The 11,973-nt window shown below is 51.6% G+C and overlaps 1 protein-coding gene across 4 annotated transcripts in view; it reads right to left on the minus strand.

Moving 5' to 3' along the window:
* The window catches only part of LOC131206587 (thyrotroph embryonic factor), an 81,555-nt gene that overhangs the window by 31,858 nt on the left and 37,724 nt on the right, over positions 1–11,973 (minus strand). The gene's annotated exons all lie outside the window — the stretch shown is intronic.

Raw genomic sequence — 11,973 nt, forward strand, 5'->3', positions numbered from 1 at the left:
AACGTGTGGTCCGATTCGCTCCGCCGGGTCTCGCCTTTCGTCTGATGAATTTAATCTTTTTCTCACCCCATCTAATCGCGCGCGCCAGCGTCCGTCGCACCGCCCCGGCCCATGGCGGGTGCATCTCCCGTTGCATCCCGTTGCATCCGCGCATCGGTTGTCTTAGATGGACGCGAGCGCAGACTCTTCCAGACTGCGCTCTGAATTTCAAATCCGCACGTTCCGTGCCCGAACGTCGACGTCTTTGGCCGCGACTGGCAACAACATAAACGGGGCCACCCCGGTCCCCGGTTGTTGTGTCCGTCCTCCGCGTCCAAAACATAGGCACATCGCGTTCTGCCGACCGCGGACAGTGGCTTATTTTTGCGGTTTGCTGTTTGCCGGTCGCCGCGGCCCGCAGTGGCTATGGTTTTGTTTACAACCAATTCCACCCAACCTCCCGCGAACGCGCCTGACCACCCGGCCCCGCCGCCGACAGGCCGGCCGGCAATCAATCGAACCGGTGGTGACGTTCTCAAGTGTCGTCCGGCAACGAAAATCGCACGCATCCTGCCCCCCTCATGCTGCATCTCGCTCGCGAGCGCACGCTCTCTCTCTCTCCCTCTCTCGGCTGAATGTTCCTGGCCTGGCTTAGGTGGTAGAGGTTGCTGGGACGGCCACCCTCCAAGCACATTGACGAGTCACGTTTTCCGAACACGTGCGCCACGCTTCGGTCTCTCGTTCGCAATCGTGGAATGAAACGGACAGCACGAATTCCCATCTCTTTCCATCATACCCTAAGCGCGTAACGCGAACGCGTTAGCGCGTAGCTAGCGCCACCTAGTGTCCGTTGTCCGTTAGCCGAGACAGCAACCCCGGTTTTCGGTTTGAGCATCGGTTTCACGTTTTCACGGAGTCGGAGGCAGAATCCATCAATCTCTCGCCAGGACACGTGACGAGTGGGTGTGCATGCGTGGGCCAACGCTGAGTGCTCGCAGGACTACCTGGTGTGCCACGTGATCCGTTTGATTCCCCACCGGGGACTCGAGTGTCTCGTTCCAACCCTCGTTACTTTCGAGCCCCGACGAGTTGTGGAAGGAAAATCCGACCATCGTAAAAGGGATCAAACCTCACTTTCCAAAGTACACCAAACTTTTCTCGTTCGCCTTCAACTTTCGCCGAAGAAAATGCTTCAAACGAGTTTTGCGACGTTTGTTGTTTGTTTTTCCACAGTCAATGACCCGTTTTCCCAGAGGAAAAATAGAGCAGTTGATGGAAACCCTTCCTAGCAAAAACAGCGGAATACTTTTCCATTTATGTGCTTCTATTTCACTTCAATCTTTTCTCTCTTGTCTCTTCTCTTTGCAGCGATCTGTCGTCGGAGAAGCAAAACCCATTTGGCGAGTGTCGAACCATGTAAGGTCATTGCGCAAATCTTTTGCACGTATCGCTTCCCAACCCACAAGCCATCTATCTATGTTTGGCGCAAGGTGACAAGCAGTGGGTTAATTGCAGTTCGATTTAAGCTTCTTTCGATGTACCGAAGCTGGAATTATCGGTTTTACTGCGAAACGCACTCCCCAGTATCGGGGCCGAAACCGGTGATAACATGATATTTTCTGCCACACCTTGCCATTATTTATGGTATACGTGACATGTGCAGAAACCCCTTTTGGCCAAAAAGGAAAACAATCTACCATCTCATCCCGTCGCGGTGTCATGCTGAAACTGGCCAAAACCACCACCTGTAAGCAACAATTGCATTCCAGTCTCAAGGTTCCGTGCGTTCGATGGACTTACTGGTCCGTTTCGGCGGGACTTAGTCAGTTGCGATAGCGCTACAGGGAACCGTCACTTTCACTCCGTCACTTTCGGCGCTTATCAATTGGCGCTACGTCTTGTTGCCACTTTGATGGCATTTCCTAATCGAAATCATGCGCTGAATGGAACTGATGTATGCGTGTCGAACATTTGCGTCACCCTTGAACGGACTCGTAACCTCCAGAGCGGAGCACGAACCCGAAGCCACTGGCCAGACTGTACCGTCCAAGGCCGACCGTCATCCGACTCCCGAAATTATCGCCACAACGCGATAAGAAGCTCTCAAACTTCAAACCAAGCACACCAGAAATGGAGGAGCTTCCGGAGTGTACAATACACGTGATGTCCAACTGGACACCGGTGAAGCATCTTCCGCGACGGTGCTCCGCCTTATTGCGTGTTTGATGACGAAACGATGACCGGCAGGATGCTACCGAAGACGTCAAAAAGAGTCGAGCCTCCAACGGGCGCGCCTAGCAACTGCAGACCCGAGCAACCCGTTGCCAGGTCACGGGGCGATCAAAGTGAGGTTGGTCAAATGACTTAACATCACCATGCGAGCTGATGGTGCGTGTGCGAAAGAGACGGAGCTATTCGAAGTTGTTTACTTTACGTGCACAGCAGCAGACCGCAACAATTGGCCTCTCTAAAACGCATGGCCATTCGAGGGTTAGGTCCGGGTGAGAATTGGTGAAATTTGAACCTCAAACAGCGCGTGTCACATGATAGACCAGATTAGATTCATTTCAAGGCCTATCTCACACTCACTAACCAACCGCAGTTTCCGTGTCCCATACTGACCAATAGGCAATTGTTTTGCCGCCAAAAGCAAAAGGCCATACGCGAAATGACAGCCCAAAGCTGCTGTCAAAACAAACGGAACTCAAACTGCTCGAGTTTTCCACCGAATTTTTCTTCCCCACGGAGCGCCACTAACGGAGCGCTGATCGCACTGCGCACGCGTTGCGAGAGAGCGCGAATTTCCTTCTCATCCTGGGAAATGAGTTCCCTTCCGTGTATTGGTGAGTGATACACTCACGAACGGGCGCCTGTGTTCGTGACGACCAGCAGTCTACGCCGAGCACGGCCGTTGGACTTCTGGTTCTAAGGGCCGTGGAGAGAGCTTTGGACCCGTGCCAGAGCCAGTAGATTCTCCCGAAGCCATCGCAGCAGGCCCATGCTGGTTTTGTTTGCGTGGGAGTAAGCGACCTGGACACTCACACCATCAAGCGCAATGTACTGAGGACATTGTATTCGAAGCTTACATTGCTGAAGAGGACACGGGGCGCCGAATGGAAGCTTTTCCCTCAATCGATGTTTTTGCTGCTTGTCTCTCTCTCTCTCTATCTATCTTTCTCTGCTTTCTATTTTCTATCTCTATATACATCGGCCGTTTTACAATGTTCTGACTGTAGCGAACCGAGTGAGGCCTACGGAAATAAAAGAAGTGTCAGAACACGAGACACTAAGGTCAAGGAAAACGGTGCCCCTGTGGCCACTGAGCCTTCTCCAGAACCCCGGAATCAGGGGGGTGGTCCGTGAGCGGGTCAAATGTAAATAACGTTTAGGGACCAAATTGCTCTCGGCTCGTGTCTCGACACACACTCACGCACAAACGCGCTGTAAGTTTCACAAACATAACCATAATCAACCACATTACGTTTACAGGCCAGAGAACGGCCTGACTTTAATAATGCAACGCTAGCGGGGCTGGCCAGAGGGGTGGCCGAAAGCCCACCCAATGACGTCATGGGCCGATTCGGTCTGTTCTGCTGTCGAAGCTAGAACGGCGAGGTCCTAGCGTAAAACGTCGACGTCACTGCGTCAACTGATCGTAAGAAAAAAAGGACCGCTCCGTCCGGAACTTCGGAACTCGCTCTCGCTCGGAAGTAAATGTGCGTCACTCCGGGCTCGTCCGGGGGCCAGATGTTACTGGAAGCTCTTTTCCGGTAGCCGATTTACTGATGACTCATGGCACCTGGGAAACCGGCGTCGGGGCAGCGCAAAATTATTACCACCTCGACCCGGGACGCTGATGCTGAACCAACTTTCGACGCGCGGAGATTAATGTTGGTTATTTTTCTTCTCCGTCCGACGGGAGATGAAAATTTCTAATCCAATGTTTTTGTTTTGTTCGGAACCCATCCCGCCCGAAAGTGCTGGCTAATGTAGATGCAAACTTTTGCGACGAAAATTGAAAGAGTTTAAATATTTTAATTGGATCGGTGGCGCTTACTCACTTTATCCAAAACAGATTCCACCAGAAACCTTCAAACCGCGGCCCGGGTAATGAAGCGAGCACAGCCGATTCACGGCGCACCGTAAACACGTGGTGTGGCCGCCGACGCCGCTAGTCACGGGTTCAAATATTTATCCATCTAAACGTTCGCGTCACATGACATCTTCGAGAAATAAACAAATCAAACATGAAAGACAGAGCGCCAAATAGACGCCCGCGGCGGAACGGAACGGAACGACTAGATAAAAATACTGCAGCTGACTCAAAACTATCATCGCGTTTGGCGTTTTGGCAGACGCGCCGCCGGTCCGAAGTCTGCGAGTGGAAAATCTTAATAATTGCCTTAGCGGCGACATAAAACACATGCCACGGGGCGGGTGGAGTTTCCATTTTTTGGCCATCGTTTGCCCATTGCCATGCTGGCTTCTGCTGCGGACTTTAGCCTGCCTTTAAAATCCCCCACAAGGCGGCGCACCTTTTCTGCTCACATTACGTACCCGTCCCGAAGGTTGGCACGTATGCCACGAGGTTCCCCGTATTTTCGGGTCCACGGGTTCCTAAACTACGCAGCCTAATCTAATCTTATCGGGCCTAGTAACGGCGGTCGCAACGAGTGTCGCAAAACGGGCCAATCTAAACCGCCGACCAGAAGAACCGCAGACTATGCAAACGCATAGGCCGGATACTGCACCGGGCACGCATTGCGGGCAAACGGAACGATGATGGAACGGTCTGCTGCCCACTGGACTGACCAAAATTGGGAGTTAATTTGCCGGCTAGAGACCCCCGTTCTGTTTTGATACACAAAACGTTGGACTTTTCAGGTTGATTCTATCCGCGGATCACTGAGCCTGAGACAGAAATAGTCTGGAAGTAGCTTCCGCTGACGGGGTGTTTCGGAATTCCGGCTCTTTCGAACTATGCCAATGTTGCTAAATCATACAATTAAACCGTGCGGCTCTCGGTCGATTCGATTTCGAGCGTCTTCAGAGCGCAGCGATCGATGGAAACGCTGCCAACGAATTCCGCGCAAAGTGTGTTCGTATTTCACTACCAAACGCAGCTGATGGTTCACAGCGGGCACAGTGCGCGTCCCGCTTCTTCAGGTTGTCTATAAATACCTGCTCTTTCCCCTATCGAGGATCGAGGACCCGAAACCGCGGGCCGAATCGCGAATCGTTAAGCGATTTGTGGCCTTCGCTAATGCATCGTCGGTGCGTCAAGCCAGTCAGTCGAACGCCATTAGCTGGCTGGTCGGATCTGATGGACGGAGACGTGCCACGGTCTGCCGGCTGCACCGTACGTAGCAGAGATAATCAACGTCTTGGGCCACAGCTCTGCGACAAGTTTGTCACCAGCTTGCAGTTTTTGAAACCCGAAGCATAGTTTCCAAATTCATTGACTAGCTAGCTGGCGTGTTCCGTGAACTATTTATAACCCGCAGCTTCCGATAGCCTTAGGCAACATTCCGAGATGATGACGGCCAAAAGTTCTCACCCGCCATTCCAGCGCAAAGTTATCCTTTCGCAAAGTTCAACCTCCCTTCGAGTGTGCTCCGAACATACTGAGATACTTTCATTGGTAAAATTTTCAAAATTTGATCAGTTTCCCCTATCAATTCCACCGAAATCCTTAATGTAATATCAGGACCAAGCCCACCGTAGTCGGTCAAACACCACACACGAGAATCCAACAGCGGGAAATCAAATCTCTCCAATCCAATCGCTGATAGGTGCTTGGCGTCCATGAAATCATTTCCGGCACCGATAAAAAGGAGCATCCGTCAGGCGGATCCACGAGCGATTCGCGTGTGTTTGCGAACAATGATTCGAAGGTTGGCCCATGTTTGATCAGCTTCGGGCACTTTTTGCCAAAAGCAATTCTCCTCCATCACGAAGCGCTGTTGGAGTGTTACAATTGAAACGATTTTTTTACAAATGCACTTTGAAATAGTGTAACGTTAATCGCTTTCGCGCCATCATGCCACTAAAATGGATGGCATCATTATCTATGAAAGCCGGATCATAACTGGGTTTTTGGTATTCCCCGAATAGTTTTCAATCGTTTTCCGGACGTTTACTCACTCACACAATCATGTCGACGTCATGATCATCGTCATCATTGCAAACACTTGGCCTTACCTGTAAAGAAGAGGAAAAGCTTCGAATTAAAAAGAAACGATCACAATGAAGTGCCGGAAGGCTCATTCTCTTCCAATAAACTTGTCGAAAAAGTAGCAACGGCCGGGCCGATCAATCTTGCTAGCTGCCAACCTTCGTCAAAGCCGGGAACGGTGCGCTTCCTCCCATCACAATTGATCCTCGGAACCAATTTCCACGCGTCGCTCGGCGGGTTATTCTATTTCGGCGCCCATTGCACCAATTCTAGTGGCAAACAAAATGTCACCGTCGGCCGAAAATAGAATCAAGAGAAAAAACTTACTCAGCCCTTCGGCAGCCGCGGCACCGGGTCGTTATCCATGGTGCGGGAAGTTTGTGGGCAATATTTGTGTTACAATGTTTGTCGGGAGAAATTGTTGGAAGACGTTCCGCAGACCGATCCCTTTTCCGTCTGGTGAAAAGCGATCACTCAGCACCGATTGATCATCATTAATCAGCCGACAGAAGGCAGTTCGTAGCACTCATACTTGGAAAGTGCGTTTTGGGTACGCAAGTTCGTAATTTCCTCACAGAAACCTAATCCGAATTTTGCATAAAACCAAAACATCGTCAATCGCTCACCCATCCGAACATCGACAACGTTAAAAAAGCCATCCCATAAATGGTCGTTGGGACCGCTGGGGGCTCGGAACTGGCGTCAAGCCATTAATGAAAGTTTAATCCGAGCCATTCGTTTATCTATTCCCCCAAAACACCCGCCGGCGCCGCACTCGAGGCCACAAATACGCTACGATGCCGCCCGCATGCGTGTTGCGTCGGCCGGACCGCAGGACACCGCACCGGACCGATAATGATGCTATCGTGAATGGTATAAATTTTCTATTGTCCCCAAATGGCCAATTTAATGGGGCAACACCTCGGCGTGGGGGCCTCTCGATGTACGAGACACGCCAGTCACGGTCTGGTCCACCCGGTCTGGATGGGTTGCACGCAAAGTCAACCTGCGTTCGATTAAAAATGTATGTGACAAATGTATGCCTTCAGGTTAACAACGCTGATGTGTAGCGCCCTGACCAGCACGAAGGAATCGATTCGAACTGCAAACTCAGTCACCGACCACCGGCACAGTAACGGACCATTAGCAGTGCAAAACGTACTTCGACCGCGGGGACACCATCTGCTCGACAGGGTACCGAGACCCCGAGCCTCTTCAAGCCTCATCGGAAACGACAGCTGTGCGACATTAATCGCCAATTACTGCCACGCTGGCGATGGAAAGGTCCTGCGCTGCAAATCCTGAACACGCGCGAGCATACGCCTTGAGGAGCGCGAATCGACGCATCGAACTGGGAAAGGACCTTATGTCCGCTCCAGAGACCTGCGCGCTGCTGGTGTTGGTGCATCGCTATCTCGATAACAATTTGCAGCGCCGCTCCCGGGCCTTCCTTTGGGGTGAAAGAAAATTCTCCAACACGAAGGGTGTGATTAATGATGATAAATGACCGCTCATCTAATGCCTCGATTGTTGGGCGACGAAGGTTAAGACGAAGGTGAAGTCGTGTGGGCCCGCGAGGGCCCAGGCCCGTGTGGAATTCTGGCGTGGAGGAAATTTATGTCGCCACGCCAGACCTGTCATCGTGGCAGTGCCGTGCGTTGGACAGCGGCAGTGTGGAACGAATAATATTCGGGGAGTCGAAGAACCGACCGTCGAAAAAAAAAATCCCGTCCCGGGACCCAGGAGTTCAATGAGTCAGTTCAAAGGCGCGTCCGAACAGTACCAGAGACAGCTGAGACGTGTTGTGGCCACCGCTGCGCGAAGCGCCCTCTGCTCTGCACGGCACTCGCTCGCTCGCTGAGGAGTGTTTTAAATTTTCTATCGACTCGAAAATGTCATCAACCGTTCCGAGAGAGTTATTTTTAGTTGGGTCTCAGCTGAAGAGAACCATCCATCCGTAACGGCTGGCAGCCGAAAACTCTCCCGCCGCTTGGGTGGAAAACCGTCGCATTTTCCGACTCTCGTCTCTATCAACGCAGACGACCGGCGACCGGCGGAGTCGGGCAGCCGAAGGACTTTCGGATCGTGTTTCGTGACACGTTGTTGGTTCATTTTAATTGACAGGGTTACCCGAAAGTGGCCTTCGCGCGCTTACTGGCCAGTCAGTCAGACAGCCAGTCAGCCAGCCCGGGGCTTAAAATGCGGCTAATGGATGATTTCCGGGAAGGTTAAGCATTTCTTAACTCTAAAATGCCGGTGCCCCTGTCGCTGGAGCAACTTTTGTGGGAATCGCGAAACGTGAAATTGCATCCTTTCGATAACTTCCCGGGAAAAAGGAACGATTGGCGGGCGTGCCGGTTTGATAAATGGGTTAAAGTTTCAACAATTGCACTGGGGGGGGCCCAATATTGGCATCGCTGGGCAATCATGTTAAACGCCATGTAAGATGAAACGCGCTGTAAAATTTGTTTCCCCCTCTTCGCTGCTGCACCCGCGAATTGAATTGTTTCGCTGTGGCAGAGCATGAGTGCTTTACACGATTGCACTAACCAATATCCAACATGGTGGTCGCCGGTTCGCATGCAACCATTAATCTTCCCGCTTCCGGTGGACCGGTTCGGTAATGAAAAGTGTCTCCTCGACACGCACCGAAGGTGCAGCACCGGCACGGGGCCCCGGGGCCGCTGAGTGATGGTGGAATTAAATTAAATTAATGACAATAAAATTAACCTCATCATCTGACTCCTGTCGGCCTCCGGCGGGTAGTGGCGTGAACACGCTGCTGGCACGGCACGACACGCACATATTGTTTTGGGCAATTGAGCTGTAGAAGTGAAAAAAAGTGAAGTGTACCGAGCGCTGCGAAAAACATCGCGTGGAGTACGACCAGCAAGGACACGTTACGTGGCCCGATAACTTTGCATAATCGCGAAACATACGCTCCGCCGGTTCCGCGGGTGTAATGACATAAAGTAGCGCCCGTCTCGAGGCGCTTACAGCGTGAAGTGAAGCGCTTTCTTGTGAACGACGAATTTGCCAGAAGTTTATTCGCTTCCGGTACAATAACTCGTACTCAGTTCGTGTATTTTATGAACCGCGCAATCGAGGCAGGCGAGCAGCAAGTGTCTGACATAAAACCATCGCCAACGACGACGGCACACATGAGACCGAAGAGTAGGCTACCCATTTCAATGTCGCGACGGATCACCACCGCTGCCTTTAGCAACCTTGGTCAGCGGAGTCTAATTAGGAGATCCCTGCTCAAGTGCGCGATCCCCCGACTGGTGGCCTCCTTCTCGATACTTGACACATAATTCAACAGCAACACGGCGCGCTTTATTCCCGGTCGCCTTTTCATGTTTTCAAGTGCGCTGATGCTTCCATTGAGCCTCCACGGAGTATGGTAATTAACTCGGCGGCCAGGTTTAGGTTGACGTTCCTTTTTTTATCTACTCTCGGCATGCAGCAACCAGCTTATGCCTGTGCTCGTATGTTGTGTGATTATTGCTATAAATAATGAAAGTAATTTAAATTCTCATCCATCCAACTTATGCTTCTCCGAAATAATCGCACCGAAAGCCTTATTCGCTAGAAGCGTGAGAAACTGAAACGAATGTGGGCCACGTTCCGACGAAACCCCGAACTTCTGGTCCATTAACTCGGCTAACTATTTGAAGACAATTCTCCAATCCCGGAGCGCAGCCGACCGACCGGTGACCGAGTGTAATTTTGTGACCATCATCATTGAACCGTTCCGCAGCGCGGCCTGAAGCTGTGATAAATAACACCCGCACTGCGAACCCGCAACGAAACGGGCCAACTGTGACGCATGAGCCAGCCAGGACATCAAAGCCGGCGGCACAGAGCACATTCCACCGGGTATCGTAATTTGGGACCCGCGGCTTTGAGAAATTGTCTCCTGAAAACCGTGCGAAAATGAAAATTTTGTATACGCCCTTTTTCCCCAGAAGATACCCCATTGGCCCGAGGAAAATGGCTGACTGCGACTGGTTATACGGCGAAAAGGCCGCGTAAGGCGAAGGAATTCACATCTGGTGCTGCTGCCGGGCATAAAGCATGCCGCAGCTGTTCCGCTGCTACCACCGGCAAGCCAGTAAGCACTTTCTTCGCTCCGACATCAGCAACCACCGGCATCCTCTGTCGCGCCCACATCACGAACAAAACCACTCGGAACTCGGTCGGATGGCAACTTTTGTGAAAGCGTCCCCGAGCATCGGAAAGAAAAGACCCACTCTGGTGAAAACGCTTCTTGAGGCCGCCTTGGAGACACGGTATCGAGGATCCTGTTGCTGTGAAGCCGGCATCTGCTACGGTGCCGGTGGTCCATTCCGCACCGATGTCTTCGGTTTCGGCATATAATTGCGAGCGAAAGTGTCCCGAGTCTAATGGAGGCGCCTGGTCGCTTTCCGTGGGGCAGGGCCGACTACTGCCGCCTCCGAAACGACTATTACTACCAGTCAGTCAGCGTGCGAGGGGCCAGGTTTGAAAAGTTTCGAAGCCTGCCGCTCGCAACTGTGCTTAGAATTCCGCGTCCGTTTTTCTGTTGTTCCTTGTTTATGCTCCACGAGGTGGAAGTCCTTCGCGCGACCGAGCGGCCTCTTTAAGGTGAATCGAAGGAGACGGCACGACAACAGGAAACCGATCCGGGAGCTCGAATTTTTTTTGGCCACGCTTCCGTTCATTTCGGGGTCGATGGCGGGACCAACCAATTTTGTTGTATGAAGTATGACGTGATGAGTGTTTTATGGAGTGCCGCACGCTGCAAGCCGCCCTTATTAGTCGCTCGCTAAGGCTAAGCGAATGATAAGACGTCGGCTTCAAGATAAGCGTAGCCCTCTGACCATGATTAGGCGTTCTTTCGGGTCGTTTTCGATGAAGAAAGACAGGAAACAAATGCCAAGACTATGGTCCGGAGGGCTCAAAGTGTCGACAACTAGGGAAGAGCCCTACGGCCCCGCGGGGGGGTAGAAGAGGGCGGCCAAAGTTTTCCATCATTCTGTGACGCAGCGCCCGGGGAGAGGCGTTAGAATGGAATTATGAAATTGTACGACGAGGGCCCTCCGAACCTTTTGGCCCCTTGAACGAATCCATCAAGCACCACTTGCGAGCGACATTTATTTATTTTCCTCGAACACCGAGTGTCTGGAGTGCGCTTGAGTGCCGTGTTCTTTTCTTGTTCCTGCCACGAGAAGCGAAATAAGGCATTACACTTCTCAAACTAGTTTAAGGCACTAGAGCCGTTTCTCGTTAACGGATAGCATCGCTTTTCCGGGCCTTTCGCTACCTAATCAAACTAATTTTCTACCCATCGGAGCTCCAACATATTGTTGGTTTGTTTGGGCCCGATTAGCTTCCCTTTGAATTATCAAATTAATCAACCGTTTTTACCACCGAACCACCCCGAACCAGAAACACCAAAGAGAACCAGAGCCGTGTAACTGACCAGAGTTTTTCCGATATCGATAAAGTAAACAACATACTTGGCCCCTGGAGTCGAACGGAAAGAAATTACTGACATCATCAAGGTGAAGACAACGGCTCCCTCCGAACCTGCTGAAACTCAATTAAACTTTTTCTCCGCCGACCGACCGACTCCGTACCGGGGTTAGAAGGCCCGCCCATGAGCGGACGTATAAACGGAAAAACACAAAATCATTCCATCCGACCGACGTTCGTGCGGCGGAACATATGGAGCATGCACCCGACAGGAACTGATCATTAGCCTAACCTAACAGGTAATTATCCATCGATCGGAAAATTGTTTTTCGCTTGCCAGTTTTCCCATCAGAACCCTCGCA

This window comes from Anopheles bellator, chromosome 1 (assembly GCF_943735745.2).
Source record: "Anopheles bellator chromosome 1, idAnoBellAS_SP24_06.2, whole genome shotgun sequence".
Lineage (NCBI taxonomy): Eukaryota > Metazoa > Arthropoda > Insecta > Diptera > Culicidae > Anopheles > Anopheles bellator.